The sequence below is a fragment of the Furipterus horrens genome, unplaced genomic scaffold (assembly GCF_987537825.1).
Source record: "Furipterus horrens unplaced genomic scaffold, mFurHor1.1.pri manual_scaffold_4, whole genome shotgun sequence".
Lineage (NCBI taxonomy): Eukaryota > Metazoa > Chordata > Mammalia > Chiroptera > Furipteridae > Furipterus > Furipterus horrens.
The window spans coordinates 2,127,516-2,144,109 of record NW_028327174.1 but is presented as its reverse complement, the minus strand read 5'-3'; the positions used below and the strand labels follow the sequence as shown (position 1 = coordinate 2,144,109).

Genomic DNA, 16,594 nt, shown 5'->3' with positions numbered 1-16,594 from the left:
AGGAGTGGGGGATGCGAGGAGCAGCCAGCCCTGGGTTATCACTGTCTTCCTCTTGCAGGCGGATCCATCATCTCTGCTGGTTTCCAGCAAGAAGCCAGAGCGTATTTTTAGACCAAAGCGGTGAGGGGGACTGGGGAGGCACTGGGAGAGCAAGCAGGCGGGTGGGAAGGCACACGGCATGTCCCCTCCCGGGACGCCAGCCATCTGGCTACGTGCGTGTTTGTTCTGCAGGCCGAGGTGCATGACTTTCAGCTGGCCTGCCTTGGCCTGGGAGAGTCCGGGTCACAGGGGAGCTGATTCCTGGAGGCCACAAGCCAGCCCAGAGGCTGGTTCCAGGCCTGCGCGCGCTTTCAGGACCCGGGATGCGGATCGTAATTCACGGCCAGTGCTCAGCCTGGACGGTCACGTGTCTGCTTCCCCCAGCGAGGCAGGAAGAAACGCGCCCCTCATGGGCCCTGGCAGCCGGCTTCTGGGGCATGTCTCTGTCACACCCCCAAGCACAACTCAGAATCAGAGCTGGCAGGGATGTTTGCGATCTGCCAGCCCAGCCTCTCAGCTTACATTTGGAAAGGACACAGGGCGGTCGTGACTGCTCAAGGTCACAGGCCCCGGCAGGGAAGTGGTGGGCACAGCGGAAAAAGTGAGAACACGTGAGCCAGGCGGTCGGGCACCGGGCCCAGGCCCGCGGCTCCGGGGACACGGCTCTGCGTCCACAGCTGGGAGCAGGGAACAGGGCTGAGGACAGTGTGCCCGTCACAGTGGGCATGACACCGACAGCCTCTGCCAGCGGCCAGGCCGCCAGGGAGCCCCGGCCCCACCCCTCAGCCCAGGAGGAGGGTCAGCGGCCTGCTGTCCTCCCCTGTGAGGGGCGTGTGCCTGAACCCGGAGCCGCGGCCCCCTGGCCGTGCCGGGTGAGGTGGGGACAGGCGGGACTTGGAGCTGCTTAATGTCTGCACCTGAGGAGAGGACACATCCTCAGCGACTGAAGTCACAGACCAAGCTTCTGAGTCCAGTAATGCCGGCTGGGGTACCTCGACCGACTCTCTTGAAACAAATGACATTTTGGATATAACAGCCATTAAAAAAATCATGTTAAAAGCCCCTGTGTGGCCAGGGAGAACCTGCAGGCCCAGTTTGTTTTAGGTGGGGGTCAGGAGCCAGAGATGGTACTGCAGTCACGGCTGCCCTGAGGGTCTTTGCCAATCTGGACAGATTGGGCCTTGACCTTGGGGTTGGATTGGGGGGCTACTGAGGACAGAAGTCAAGGTCTGAGGAGTTTAATGGGGGGCTCTCCCTCTTATTAGTCTGGAAGCTCAAAAGGCCACCCTAGGGGAACTGCAGGGAAATGTCATGGCACCTGTGCAGAAGCCCAGTGCTGGGGGCAGCCGGGTGGCACACCAGGAGTCGTGGCTGGGAGTGGCGGCTCAGTCCCGGGCACGCACTTAGCCATCACATGATTGTTTTTAGGGGTGGCGGGGGCGGTGTTTTAAAATTGAACTCAGCACTAACACTTATCTAGTGTTATTGCTTTAACCCCATGTTTCCACCTGGGGAAGGAAGTGGCCGGTGCCCAGTCCCTCGGTCTGTCTTTCCCACCAGCCACCCATGCCCCCACCCTCCGGGCTGTGGCCCGCACCCTCCCGTCCCACGCCACAGGCACCTTCTGGACGGTGTTCCAACATGGACTGCCTCCCCAGGAATTCAGCAGGGTCCTGCTTGCACCCAGCTCCCTCCCCAGCCCACCCGGCTCCCTGGCAGGGGGCGCCTCCTGCCCCGGCCCAGGGTGCAGGCGCCCCGTGCCCTGTCGGCCCGGAGCCTGGGCAGGTGTGACGCCTGCGGCTCCCCGGGTGGCCGTTCACACCCGGCTTGACAAAGATCAGGATCAGGCCCTCGCTTGGGCAGGATTTCTGTTTCCTCCTGCAGGTCTCCACACAGCCCGAGTGCTGGCGCGAAAGTCAGTGTCGTGAGTCAGTCTGGAGGAGAGAGCCGGGCTCGCCAAGCCTGGGAACCGGTCGGAGGCCTTCGCCACGGGTGTGTGCTTCTCCGTCAGCGGGCCCGCGGGCCTGGACTTCGGCTTTAGAAACACACATTGGTACACAGATTTGGGGGCAGACAGAGAGGCCCTTCTCACAACAGGAGGCGCCAGGGGAGAAAGTAGACTTCTGGCCTGGACAAAGCCTCACAGAAGACTCTGCACTGAGCCCTCGCTCCTTCCCCCCACGTTGCCCCAAACCAGGGACATTTTGTCAAATGTGGCCTGTCCCTTCGGGGCACTGGGGAGCACGGTCCGATTCCTCATTTTCGCGACAACCGAGGCCTGGAGGCGCGGCGAGCACCCTGTCTGTTCCCTGGCCTCTGTGTTCCAGGCCCCATGCTGGGCACCTGGGGCCGGGACCTACACTGGCGTGACGGCGCCCTGTGCTGGCCGCGTGGGCAGCTCCGGCCTGGCTGGCGGGACAATCCTCTAAAAGGTAGACATCAGCGTAGGTATGAAGGTCACATAAGGAAGCAACCGATACGCCCCTGGCCTAGGCTCACTCAATGCCAGCTGTTTTGAGAGGTGGGCCAGGCCGGGCAGTGGCCGTCGCAAAGACCGTGCTGCGCTAGACCAAAGCCGCACAGGAAGTGGTGGCAAGAGGGCGCCATCCCGAGAGGGCTGGAGGCCAAGCAGGCTTCCTGGAAGAGGTGACCCTTGGCAGAGCCCTCAGCCAGGCAGTCATCATGTCTCGACTATGACCCATCTGTCAGGCCCTATCCCTGCACTTCCTCCACCGTCTCCCCTGATTCTCCCCCAGCACCTACGCGGGTGAGCGTTGCTGCCCCGTCTCACAGGCGAGGAAGTTCAGGCAGAAGGTCAAGCCGTCTGCCAAGGTGATGGCAGCAGCGAAAGGTAGAGCAAGGTTTTGAATCCAGGTCTGCCTGACTCCAAATCCCAGGTTCTGTCCCTCGTTTCAGGAGGGAACGGGGGGGTGGGCACCCCAGGCAGAGGCCGCGATGTGCACGTGCCCCTGCGCCTGGTACGTAGTTGTGGGTCAACACTCCCTGTGTTCTCCCTGCATGCCACCCCACCTCGCCTGCCCACCACAGGCGGTTCACAGGGGGGATCCCAGCCTGGACCGTGTTGTGGCCACCTCCGTGCAGAGCCTAACATCTCTTCCAGACCGGATCCCCCACATCGCTTTACAGTGACACTCCCCCTCCAGGCCACGCTCCAGGCCTGTGTTCTGAACTGGACAAAAGACATCATTGACCCAGCCCCTGTCCCCCTGCCCCTAGGACGCCAGGGGATGGGACAGTGTGTGCTGGCAAGGAGGGTGTCTGGCCCTGGGGGGGCGGCAGCGTGGCTTCTCAAGAACGGTAGGAGGTAGGGACGTATCAGAGGCAGAGGCCACATCCGGGTGGGGCCCTAGAGCGGAGCCTGTCTGTGCACTTTGGTCGGGGACGGGTTCACCATCAAAGGGGCCACGTGTCTAGACGGCAGCTGTTGCCGGGGCGGCGGGAGGTTTGCGGCCCTGCAGACCTCAGTTCTCACCGTCACCACCAGCCGCAGCTTGGGGAATAGCTAACAAGTGTCACTTAGTGTTTGTTACTCTCTGAGGGAGTCAAGCCACCTCTGCACCGGGCCACAGAGGACTGCCTGGCGGCGGTCCGGCCCACCCTAGCCCATCTTGTACCGTTTCCTCTCCAACCCCGCCCCCCACCCCCCAGCAGCACGGGGCCTCTCTCCTGCCACAGGAGAGAGCCGGGGGTCAGGCCCGAGCCTCTGGACCAGGCAGCAACCTCTGCAGTCGCGGGAGCAGGTGGGGGTGGCGAGGCGGGGCTGGACTCTGGAGTCCACCTCATGCTCCCTCTTGGAGACCTTGGCCAACAACACGGCTTGCTCTCCTCATCTGTAAGGCGAGGATGCGCCCTGCTGCCTGTGGACTGCTGTCAGTACCCTGTAAGGTGACAAGATGTCACTACCTGGGCTCATGAGGTTCCGCCATCGTCACTAGCATGGCAGGCACACACGTGCCCACAGTGGGCCCCACAAAGGGCCCGCCGTGGGCCAGGGACCAGCTCTGGACTTGCTGACGGTGAATTTTCCCCTTTTCAGCCCGTCCCTGGGCCCCGGGGACTTCCACCACCTGACCCGAGGGCACCCTCCTGGGAGATCAGAGGCCACTGGCCTGGCTGATGACACCCTGGGAACACACACTCCCCTTCACCAGGCTTTGCAGATGAACAAAGGGCAAAGAAGTAACCCGCGGAGGCCTTGGATAATTCCTGGAAAAGGCTTACCTAAGCGGCAGGACAAACAGACAGGCTTCGGCCTGGACTCCCAGACCGGGGAGACGTGTCCCGCTGGCAGGGGTCAGGGTCAAGAGTCAGGCCTCCCTCCCTCTCTGAACACAGAGGGCCGACCCCACTTGCTTACGGTCTCACCAGCAGCCTAGTCTACAGTGGCAGACCCCTACCACTCCCAGTCGCCTCCTCCAAGCTACCCCCTTCCCCTCCTCTGAATGTCCCAGCTTCCTGACTTGGGGGTGGGGGTGTGGGCACAAGAGGGAGCCTAGGCTGCTCTGGTGGGACTGGGAAGGTCACTACGTCCGGGGTGGCCCAGCAGGGCAGGGGACTCCACAGAGCCGCCTCCTCTCCTGGGCTCTGCAGCATCAGGATGAGAAACCGTGAACCAGGACTGGAAACAGCGGCATGAGCACCAAATGAACGGAAGGCATGGACTAAGGCGCGTGTGCCCCAAACGCGCCCCGTATTTACAGAGGCTCCAGAGAGGAACGCAGGGGTGCGCAGACGCATTTTCCAGGGCACAGATTTGTCCCCGTAGTTCTAGGGGACATTTTGCCCAGTCCCTGCCCAGGAGGCCGTCTCTGTTCTGTTGAGTTGCCCGCACGCCGTCACTGCTGAGGAAGGTAAGGAGGGAGGGAGGAACTTCCGGAAGCTGGGGACAGCACAGGGGGTGTCCTTTGTGCCGGTTTCTCCTATGTGGGCTGCGTCGCAAGGTCTTCATGGCAGACAGGGGCCCACGGCCCCCCAGGGCAGCTCTGATGGAGCCTCCCGGTCCGGGATTCTCCTGTGAGAAGTCTTGCCCTCCTTCTACTTCCTGCCTGGGCGGTGGGGGTGGGGGGAGCTGCTGAGAGCACTCCTTCAACAGTGACAGATTTCAACAACTTTCCTCTCCCGGAAACCTCGGGAGCCCCAAGAACCCAGGAATATCACTTCTCCGTGTCTGCTGGGTGTACCCGCTACACGGCCTGCTTTATCCTCAGCCTACAGTTTGTAACAGGTCTTTCCAACAGCCTGGTTGAACTGGATTCGGGGCGATCATGGTGCATTTGGGAAAAGATGCTAAGGACCCTGCCTTTGGACGCTGGGTGCCAGACAGCCTGGGACCTGGAGTCTGTCTTGGGAGGCCTTGGAGCCGGGAAGTCGTGGTCTGGTTCCTTCCCCGCTCTCCTGACGACGCCCAGCACGATAGGGCCCTAGATGCAGCAGTAAATAATACCGGTGCCTGCCCGACCTGTGCGTAATGTACGCCGATTGCCCTGTAGACTCTGAAACGTAATATAAAACACTGGCAAGGGCAGTAAAAGTTGGGCTTGTCAGTGTGGGCGTGGGGAGGCTCTGTGGGTGTCTGCAGGGAGGGGCAAAGTTCACCATGGGACTGGGGCTAATCGACAAGGGTGAGTTTCAGATACCGGTGGAAGCCAGGGAGGGGGCCAGCGCTCCAGGGGCCGCCTAATGCAGGACTTGTTGGGAGGGGGTTTCCTGCCCTGAGGAGGTGCTCCTGGGCGCTGGCCGCCACAAATAGAACAGTGGCGGCGGCGGCGGCGGCGGTGTGGGGAGGAGGGCTGGAGTAGTACCCATTTTGTTCCCAAAGGAGGGGCGTCCTGAGGCGCTGGCACCGGGGTTTCCTGCATTCCGGGAGGGGAGCTCGGGCGTCACTGAGGGAACAAAGCCGCTTTGCAGCTCCCCCCACCCCCACTTTTCGCCAGCGGTAGCCGGGCCGCGACCTCCCTGTGGGCTGGGAGAGGCCCAGCGCCTTGGCGGGGCAAAGTGAGCCCCTCACCCCGACGCTCCGGGGGAGCGGCCATGGCTCCGCCGCAGCCCCGGCCCGGCAGGGGCGGGTGGTCAGGGTTGGCAGCACGTCCCCGCGCCCGTCCTGGTTGCCCTTCACCCCTCTCGGCACCTGCCCCGCCGCCCCGGCACCTCCACCGTCTGTTGACGCGACTCCCAGCTCTCCTTCCCTCTCTCCTCCTGCTGCATCCTGGGGTCCCGGGGACAGGTCTTTCCCCGCTAGCCCCGCACCCCGCAACCCCCCGAAACTCGATGGCACAGTGCCTCGGCCGGTGCCTAGACCAGCTCATCGTACAGACCAGCAGAGCCGGGTTGCCGGGGTGGGGGTGGGGGTGGGGAGTCTCGCAAGCACGGCCTGGGTGCCGGGCCGGAACCCCCACCCAACCCCCAGCCTGGCGCCCACCCGCGCCTGGAGTTTAGCCCGTCGTGGTGCGCGCGGGCCTGGACGCGCGCCCAGGCGCAGCTGCACGTGGTGTCCCATCGTGGCTACGTACACACCCGCCCGGTGACCTTGGCAGTTCTTTCCCCGCCCCGCCTCAGTTTCCCTACCCGCGCAGCCACAGGGAGGGGGGAGCACGAGGAGGGAGTCACTGGCGCGGCCCCGCCTCGCCTCGTCGGTAGCCAATCAGGCGCTGCCATCCGGGGGGTGTGTCCCTCCCTGCGCCCCGGCTGGGGGGCCCGGGGGCGGGTCCGGAGGTCCCGGGCGGGGTCAGGGTCGGAGTGGGGGCCTGGGGGCGGGGCTTCCGGGCCGGCCACCCGCGGGAGCCGCCGCGCTGCCCGGCCTGGCTGGGAGGCCGAGGGGCGGCGCGTGCCGCGGGGGTGCGGCTGGCACGGGCGCGGGAGGCGGCGCCGGGCTTGGGCTGGGGACCCTGCGGCCCCATGGCGGGGGCGGCGGGCGGCGAGGGCGGAGGCGGCCGCTAGCTCCGGGCCCGGTGCTGCCTCCCTCGGCGTGCTCGCCAGGCGGACCGGCAGGGGACGGACCCGGCCCCAGGTGCTCGGGGGCGGACGGGTGCCCAGTGTTCTGCGGCCCTGGCGCCCCCAACCCCCCGCCCCGGGACCCGGAGCAGCGGCGGACGGGGAGGGGCCGGGGCGGCGGCGCATGCGCGGGGCCCGGGGGCGCGGGCCGAGGGCGCTCGCCACGGGTTCCTGCGGGGGAACCCTGGGCCCAGGGGGCCGCCCCCTGCTCCGCCTCCCTCGCGGAGCCCCGGAGTCCGCGGCTGTCGCTGGGGCTGTGGGGGCGGCGCGGAGGTCGAGTCCGGGACCTCAGAGACACTGGTCCTCTGGTTGTTCCCCGGGAGGAAAGGCCCACCAGGCGGCGCGTCCGGCGCGCCCTCCTCTCGGCTCGGTGGAGTTTGGGCGTCACCGACTGGAGGGGGCGTTTCCCGAGACCCTTGGGGGTCCCCGAGGCTGGGTAGCCCGAGGCCCCGACAGTCCGACCCTCAGGGCAGCGTGCCCGGCGGCTGCGGTCCGAAGGGAAAAGCTCAGTGGCGGGTTAGTTCACAGCCAATGGGCACCTTTGAGGAACTGCCCCACTTTGCGCCCCGGCGCAGGCAGACGGCCGGACGGGCCGAGAGAGCCCAGGGCACGCGGCGCCCGCCGTGTGACTCCGTCCCGAGCCCCGGGCCCCCCGGGGCGTCCGCGCCCGGCTCCCCAGGCCCTGGCCGCGCGGCCCCAGGGGCGCAGGGTGGTGGCTGGCGAGAGTCCGGAGGGTCGGTTCCGCCTCACGCCCACCCCAGACTGACAAGGGACAACTGCATGCCCGAGCTTTTCTCGTCTCTTTGAGTTTAAAGGCGGAACGGCGTGCACCAAATGTCAAGGTTCCTTTTAAGAACCTTGATTGTATAATGTCTTGGGCTTCGCGGGGCGCTCGGGGACCTCCGGGGCTGCGCGTCCTCCCCAGCCCAGCCACCCTCCCCAGACCGGAGGGCCCCCTCGATCCCTGGGCTGCTCGCGGAGGGGTGGCCGGGAAAGGGGTAGAAGCAGGGGCACAGGGTGTCCTGGGAGCGACCCTGCCACACCATTGCCTTTGAAGAAGCGGGGTCACGCTGACTTTCCTCTTCCAAGGTGGTGGAGCGCTGGGGAGAATCCAGAGGACATATCGTAATCATTTCCTCTTTTACCTTCTTACTGCCAAGGCCACAGTTAAAGGCCCTGCCTCCTCTGTGAAGTAACAGTTTGTGGCAAGACAAGCTCAGTACCAAGACGCTGTCATTACAGGTAAATAGAAGGTTTGATTTACTCGTTTCCAGGCCCAAATGTTGGAGTGTGTACTTCCGTTGCCCTCCAGACTAGCCATCTGGGGGTTAATTATTACTTCGTGATGCAACGGTTGGCTATATTTTTAGTGCTTTGAAAGTAAGATAAATGTGGGGAGATGCCCTTTAAGTTCTGAAAAGTTTCTTGTGTCCGTTTGTTTCACGAGGAACTTCATGGTTTCGTGGCAGGCTGGTGCCCTGTGATTCAAAACTAGATGGATAACTAGAAATGTTCTTACCTAACAGACACCACGTCCCAGACACTGACCGGCGCAGCCCCGTTTTCATTCCCATTTGAATGTGAAGCAGGTGACCTGGTGAGATAGTAGGTCAGGTTGAGAACTGTCATCCGCTAGGACAGGGCTGGCGGGGAGAAGTGGCCGGATGCTACAGACTGTGCTGTCAGCTGTCACTGTCCCCGAGAGGCCGAGCAGGGAGCCTGGCAAATGATACAGCTTTGCAGCAAAAGCAAACTGATGGACAGTAGGAAAAAAAAAAAAAGGTGTCTCTTTCTTTTCTTCTATTTTAGACATATAATAAGTTATCCTAGAATCATAAATAGTTCTTTTTACTAACTCTTGTTTCTCAAACTTGTAAACACATTTTTAAACATTGTATGTGTGCATGAGAGAGGACAGGAAAAGAAAGTGTTTCTTCTATGTCAACTCTTTTATAATCTGCATTAACTATTAGGTTATGAAAAGAATTTCTGTGGGAATAAATTTGTGTTTCACCACCTAAAATATCTATATAATATTCCATTTTGTTTAGATTCAGTGAATATTTAGCCAATCCATATGTATGGATATATAAAAAATTTATGTTTTAAAATTTATTTATTGTATGAATACTTATTGAGTAGTTGCTGTTGAGCAGGGCCACCGTGGGGCTGCCCATGAAGCCAGTTTTTGTACCAGAATATAAAAAGGAGAGATAAAGATTGTCTTCACCGTCTGAAAATATGAAGCTGGGGTGCGGAAGGGAAACTCTTTGCCATAATATTTTGCCATTCAGTGCTCTTTTCTGGCCTGCTGACTGTGAGCCTCTGTTTTTATAGGAACTATTCTTTAAGTAATCTTTGTAAACATTTTGATTAAAATATTTCTTCGCTTAGTGTAAACAGTCTTTAAACACTCCCGATTCTCTCTCCCCCCTTTCTCCTCTCCCACAGCCTGTGCACGTGAGGATCTGTTCGGAATAGCAAATGGGGGAGGGGTCGTCACTTCCGAGCGGTCGTTGGTCAAGCCTCTGTGCTGATGTGTCTCGTTGCAGTTAGAGGATGTGGCCTGTCTAATAATTTCTGCTTTTTTGGAGGTTGAAGGCCTCTGTTTTTATTTTTGTTTTTCAGCGGCATGGAATGAAGTCAGTCTTAAATGTTTCGTAGACATTTCAGTTCAAGGCGTAGTTTCTGCCTGTAAGGTAGACATTTGCTGTATCTGTCGTTTGCCTTCTTCATGACACAGAACAGCCCACCGTGCCTCGCAGGCTGTGTGGCCAGGGAAGGGAGGCAGAGGACTTTCATTCCCAGCCTGGTGTGAGATAGTGTGAAGGTAAGAACCAGGCGGCAGGAGCCGTGACCTCCCGCCGGGCTGCATCTCACCCACTGGTCCCTCCGTCCCGGGGCTTCTGCCGCGGGCAGGCAGAGGGACGCGTGGGGGACGGACACGCACACGGGGGTTTCCAGCCCGTCCTGAGAGTCATGGACACACGCGTCCGATTTGCTCGTGGTCTGGAGGTGTGTTCGTTAGGTGCCTCGTGAGTGTTTAGTGACAGCACCTTGTGCAAGTGCCTTGGTGATGTCCGGAAGACGGATGCTCTTCAGAGAGGGAAGCGTCTGCTCCTCCCTCGGCCAGATCTCGCGTAGTCAGTTTTGTGGCTGAGCTGCGTGTGCGTGGGGGTCAGCAAGAGGACAAGAAAACGGGTTTGAAGTTCTGGTTTGCGTCAGGGCAGCTGCTGGTAAAAGTGGCGGAGAGGCATCCTTCCCTGGAGGCCAGGATTCCGTCCCCTTGGTGCTGCCCACCAGGCCGGGGGTCGGGGCCGCCTCTCCAAACTGTCGTTCTTTCTTCAGAAAAAGGATTTCCCCCTCGTTCCCTCAAGAGGGTTGGGATGATCAAAATCATGCCTTATGTCAAGATTCTTGTAAGGCGTGAAAACCCGCAGGCAGCACCGGAAGTGTCAGGCAGAAGCCCGGTGCCACCGCCCCCCCGCCCTCTCGCTTGGCCACACTTGGCACCTGCATTCTCTTCGTGCTGACCACGTTACGGTTTTTCCAAGGCTTTCTGAAGGAAGCATACCTCCCTGCAGACACACAGGCGTCTCCCGTTTTTGGATAGGTAAACAGGAATCCTGCACCAGGCAGAACCAAACCGCCGTGAGTGGTTCGTGCTGTGTCTGAGCGCGGCTGGGCCCTCGGCGGCCACACGCCGGGCGTTGGTGCTCACTCTGGGGTCTCTGGTATAGCAGGTCCTGGGAGGGCCTGCGGGGACAGGCTCAGTGAGGTCTTCCTGGGCGTCCCTGGGCCGGGCCCGGGTGCTGCTCTGCACCGCGGTCCCTTTGGTCTGCCTGCCCCCGCGGAGCCGAGCTGCCTCGGAACGGAGCTGTCTCGCTCGTTTTTGCCCGGCTGTATGTCGAGTAGGAGCTTTTTAATGTCCACAAAACAGATAAGGGAGGAACCGAATTTAATTCAACAAGGAGATATTGATGGGCCTCTGTTTTCTACCCTTCCTGGGTGGCAGCTGGCTGGGGAGGGGACCAGAAGTGCAGAGAGCGGGCCTTCCCATGGCAAAGCGTGTCCCCTTGGCCTTTTCCAGCTCCCGTGGACCCTCAGGCAGCAAGAGCACTTTCCTCGATCAGGACAGGGGTGTCCTGCACCCTGAGCTGGGCATCCGTTTGCGGTCCCAGCGCATCAATGTCCTAACGAAACGAGTCTGGCATAATTATTGCTAGGTTTGCGGAATATTGTGCATTAAATAGACTTTTCATGAGATGGCCTGAGCGTCTAATGAAACACTCTTTCTGTAAGATCACGGATTCCAGTTTCAAGCCACAGACTCAGCGGCGGAGGGGCGCGTTTGAGCCTCCGCGAGTTGGAAGCGCTTGTACTTAGCAGGGTGAGGGTCCGGCTGCTGTTCCGGCTTGGAGATCAGGTCTGCGCAGGAGAAACAGCACGTGACTCCGCTCTCCATGGTCTGCTCCCTCCGCCACCGGCTCCCGCTGTGGCCTCTTTCAGGAGACTTGCACATCAAGAGTTTCTGTGCCAATCAGCTCGCTTTGCATTTGGACCTTGGAGACCACGGGCAAGCCTCTGGCAAAGCCTCCGGGAAAGCCTCCCTTCGTACGGGAGAGCCAGGAAGGCAGGGGCAGGGAGGCGACCCGTCTCAGGGTCTGCAGCTTCCTCGGACGGTTTGAAATCATAGCTGAGGAAACAGCGTGTGGTCGTTCCCCTTCTTCCCCATTTCTGAGTGTGAGTGAGGCCCCGGGGTCCCCGGCAGCCATTTGTAACCAAGTCGGTCTGTGGTGATGTGATAACTGCTCCGAGGTGACAAGTGGCCGCACCCCGGGAAAGAGACCCAGTCATTTGGAGACGGATGTGTGGATACATCCCTTTCTGAAACATTCTGATACATTAGTTGTCCGCCCTACGCGAGGGTTTAAGTGCATATTTACAATTAAGCCACGTGGCTTGTCAGACGCAGGACTGCGTGGCCTAGGGACCATCGGGTCTGGATGCTCTAAAAGTGAGCTGTCCCCTTTTACCCCACGTTCAATGGGACCTTCTTTTTCTTTAATTGAAAGAACTTTGAGAGGTGTTTTCAGGCGCCGTCCTTTGGATGCACGGACAGCTGTGCGGCAGCCCCAGGACTGTCGCCCTCCGTCGGGGACCGTGCGGGAGCCGGATAAGTTAGAGACCGCAGGCTGGTTTGGGCTCGTTTCATGGGGCCGGCCGATGCCTGGGTCCCTGTCACACTCACTGGCCCCTCCTGGCTCTGGGTTTCTGTCTGTGCGTTGCGGGCAGGGATCATGGGGAAGGCGTTTAAAAGAAAAACGGCTCGGAGAAATCTGAGGTTTGCTTCACGCAGAAGCAACGATAGGAAGGGGAGCAGCAGCTGAAGTGTTGGCGACGGACTTGGGCTTCAGGATTTGTGTGTGGGGTGTTTGCTTGGGTACGATGGCCGTCTTTTCTTTCCGCTTTGGAAATGTGACAGCCTGTCCCCAGGGTTAGCCCGGGAGTGTCAGGCCAGCCCCCGGTGGCCCGCAGCAGGCGGGCCAGGGCACGAGGGCGCAGGAGGCCACCTTCGCCCGCCCCTTCCCGTGGAAGAACTCCCCGTGGGGAGCATTTTCCGGAAAGGAAGCTGTCCTGTTGCTGAAGTTCTCAAACCATAACAACGCACCTCCCCGCTGCCCGCTGTTTCCAGTGAGGGTTCCTCAGGGAGACAAGGCGTTTTTTAACAAGTTTAACCGTGCCGAGATGTGGACAGCGAGAGTGGAAGGGGACGAAAGCCGAGGAAGAGGCGGCGTTCGCTGGGGTCGTACGCGCCCTCGAAGGCGCCGCTCCTGGAGGGGAGAGACCGCACCAGCGGCTTAAAGCCTTGTTGGTCAGTGCCAGCAAGAGAACGCGGGGGCGGACGTGTTGGCGCCGGGAGCGCTTGTCCAGTTCAGAGAAAGAAGGTTCTAGAACTGGGGAGAAGGTAGAGCGGAGGTGCCTGGGCTGGCCGGCGGGGGGCGGGGCCCGAGGGAGGCGAGAGCGCGGGCGCTGGTGGGCCAGGGCTGCCCGTTTGCCGGAGCGTGTCGCCATCAGCCGAGACGGGAAGCGCGGACCCAGCGGCGGCCAGCAGTGGGGCCGGGAGGACGGCCACGTGAGCAGAGTAGCTCTTCCCAAGTCCCGGGGCCTGGGGAGGATGAAGCACAGAGAAGAGACAACCATGGCCTTTTCCTTCCACTCTGGACACTGAAAACCACTGACCCTTTTCCCTGCGCCAGTCTCTTTACTTAGATGACTCTAGCAAGGCTAGCTCGCCACGTCTGGGTCAGAGGTCTAAGCGAAAGTGAATATTTAACCACGTCCAAGGACGGCCAGCAGTCTCTGCTAGGAACAGAGGCACGAGACTCACAGGAGAGAAGGATCTAGGACGGAGGGAAGCAGACGTGGCTGACTCAGCACCAGATGACAGGCGCTGTACCCGGGAAACTCCCCATCGCTCTGGAATAATGGATTCAGCAGGGGCCTTCCGGGCTGGACGGGCTGCCCCCCGGGAGGTGTCTCAGAAAGCCGCGCGCCCACGTGCGATGCCCCATCGGGCAGTCCGAGAAGGAAACCGTTGAACTTAGCACTCAGCAGAGGAACTGGTTTTAAGGGAGGAAGAGCTGAGGTTCCAGCCATTCACCCGTCGTTCTGAGGCAGCTGCCGCTGTCACGTGGCCGCGCGTGCTATGGTGCCCCCAGGGGGCCGGGAGGCGGGCGCTCCCTTCCCGACGGCGGGAGCCTTCCCTGGAGCCTCTGCCCGCGGCTCCCTGTGCCAGCGTTAAGTCTCCGTGGCGGCTGGATCCAGCCAGCCTTGCCCCCTCCCCGGAGGCCCCTGCTCCTCTTGGTCACCTCTCATGACCTCAGGCCCTACAGGCCTGACATCCGCTGACGCTCTGACCCTCTCAGAGACTCATACTCAGCACGACTGTTTCGGAGCTGCCCAGGGTTTGCCAGCCCCGGACCCCGGGCCTCCTCCCCGTCCCGGGAGTGGCTTCCGCTGGGTCCGGGGGGCACTGCTTGTCTGGCCTGGGCCTCAGCTTCCCCATCTGCACATCGGGTGGTGGTGCCCGGCCCCCACTGAGAAGCCTGTAGGTGCTTCTTTGCTTGTTGTTAGCTCTCGGCCTTAACAGGAGCCCGCCCACCCTCACGTCCCGGCGTCCGTGGGGATGGACAGGCACGGCCCTGACTCCCAGGGGCCGCCGTTCTCTCTGTACTCAGCCTTTCCAGTTTCTGTGTCACGTACCCGGGACACCCCCGAACCCTGACCCTCCGCCTCCACTCCGCCCCTACAATCTCTACCCTTGAGACCTCAGCCTGAAATCACCTTCTTAGGGAGGCCTCCCGAACGGCCTGCCCAGGCTGGACCTCTGAGACCGACACTCCAGCCTCGGTGCTTTTCGTCTAAAACACGGGTGTGTTGCGTCCATTTGTGTGGTGGCTGCGTGCCCGTCCCTCTCCCCGTGAGTCACAGACCCCCAGAGGTCGGGAGTGGGCAGCCATCGCTGCCCAGCCCAGCCAACGGGTGTGTGACCTGCAGCTCCCGTTGGCCCACCCTCCGTTGGGAGATTCTTTCAAGGTTTAGTGAAATGCTGCCTCCTTCGTGAAGCCTGCCTTGGTCCTGCCCCAAACCGGGCGCAGGAATTTTGTCCCGCGGATGCCCCTCTGACAGTCTGAATCTCTTTGCAGCCATTGTCCCCAGGGTTCTCCCGTCATTTATTCTGGAGCTCGTTATCCGGCACACCCTTCCTGAGCACCTGCTGTGTGTGCCAGGCGGCGTTCTGGGAAAGCAGTGGACGCAGCCCTAGCCCCTGCTGGGACAAAGCGCTGCAGGACACGCGCGGCGTGTGGCCCCCGGGCTGAGCGGGCAGGCAGCACTGCCGCGTGGCTGGTCCGAGCCTTGGAGCCGGCGGGCAGTCCTGCGGCGCCGCATTTTCACCATGACCCGAACGTGCGGCTCAGTTAATGTTAGTCTTTAAGTTCAGAGTTTCCTTTCACGAAAGGAAGGCAGTTAGGAGAGAGGAAAGAGTGAGCAGAAATTACACAAGAGATCTCAGGACCCAGGTTAGCCCTGATGATTACCTTAAGGGCTTTAAGTGCTTCAGTGAAATCCCTTTGACCCACTTAGGTCAGCAGAAGTAAATCTTAGGTGAATGTTAACTCTAATCATACGTGTAATGACCTGCATCCAGGAAGCGCTGCACACAGTTACCGCGTCAGACTGCCTTCGCTCTGTTGCGACAGTTTCAGCTCGGAAAGCGGGTAGGGTCTCCGAAAGGCCAGCTCAGAGGGACAAGCGCTGGCTGGTGTGTGTCCTCTGCTTGGCGCCGTTTGGTTGATGGACGTGAAGGAGGCAAATGGTCCTCCACACACGCTGCTTTCCCAGGATAGTGGCAGTGAGTGACGGCGAGGCCCTCGCAGGGCAGGCGGGCTTCCTGCTTTGGGGCTGGGGTGACAGGGAGGGAGGCAGCTTACCTTCCTGGGGTGTCCTGGGCCCTGGCACGGCAGGCGGGGTGCGGGGATGGCTGCCTGAGACACCCTCCTGGCCTCCTCCGAGGCTCTCCTCTCCCCGCGGGGCTCCCTACAGGCTGGGCATGGAAGAGGGGCTTGAGGTTTGCTGAGCGTCAGTCACTCACACGAAAATGCGCCCTCTCGGGGTGTGCAGCCTGAGTTTCGGGAAGACGGTCCCCGCTTCCTTGCTGCCTGTCAGCTGGAGGCGCCCACACGCCTGCACGCGTGCTGGCTTCCCAGCGGTCAGACCAGCTGCATGGGCCGAGTCCCTCTCGCGCTCGGAACCTCTCTGACCGCCATCTGCCTCGTTGCAGCTGGAGGAAGTTCTCTGCTTTCAGGGACTCAACCAGCCGGGAAGGCCCTCTGGGGGAAGGCGGGCTCACCGCCCCGCTCGGGGGCCGCGTCTGTACCGGCGTCCTGGGGCAGCCAGGAGCGCGCGCCGTGGTCTGGCTTAAACACTGGGAACGGGCTCTCGTGGCTGTGAAGGCTGAAGTCTGGGGTCAAGGTGTCGACAGGGCCGCACCGCGTCTGAGGCTGGGTAGGGCCCTTCCTCGCCTGCTCTTTGCTCCCAGTGGCGGCCGTCAACCCCGGGCGTTCCTGGCCAGGAGAGCGTCACCCCCGCCTGCCTCTGTCAGCACGTGGAGCCTCTGTGTGTGGGTCTTGTGCCCAAGTGGCCCCTTTTTATGTGGGTACCAGTCCTTCTGGATTAAGGGCCCACCCAGGAAGACCTCATGTAACTAATCACACCTGCAAAGACCCAATTTCAGTAAGGAGGGTAAGACACGGGCGGGCCTTCCCGGGCAGGGTGGGGGGGCACACGCCAGCCCGTCAGGGGCCCTGCGGTCGCTTCTGCAGAGCCTCTGTGTCAGGCAAGGTCACACGGCCCTGGGCTCCGGCAGCGGAGCGTGGAGCTCCCTGCAGGCCGTGAGCAGGCACCGCACCGTGGTCTGCCGTGTGCCACTCACGCTCGCCCGGCAGCTGACACCTGCTCCGGGAGGTGTGGGACACTGAGA

General features: G+C 61.3%; 1 protein-coding gene across 1 annotated transcript in view; it reads left to right on the top strand.

Annotated features, from left to right (window-relative positions):
• Positions 1 to 7,208: 7,208 nt before the first annotated feature.
• Positions 7,209 to 16,594, top strand: part of PPARA (peroxisome proliferator activated receptor alpha) — a 48,911-nt gene continuing 39,525 nt past the window's right edge. Inside the window, exons 1-2 of the mRNA XM_090272258.1 lie at positions 7,209 to 7,566; positions 8,140 to 8,292. The gene's annotated coding sequence lies outside the window, so the exon portion shown is untranslated. The remainder of the gene's footprint in view (positions 7,567 to 8,139; positions 8,293 to 16,594) is intronic.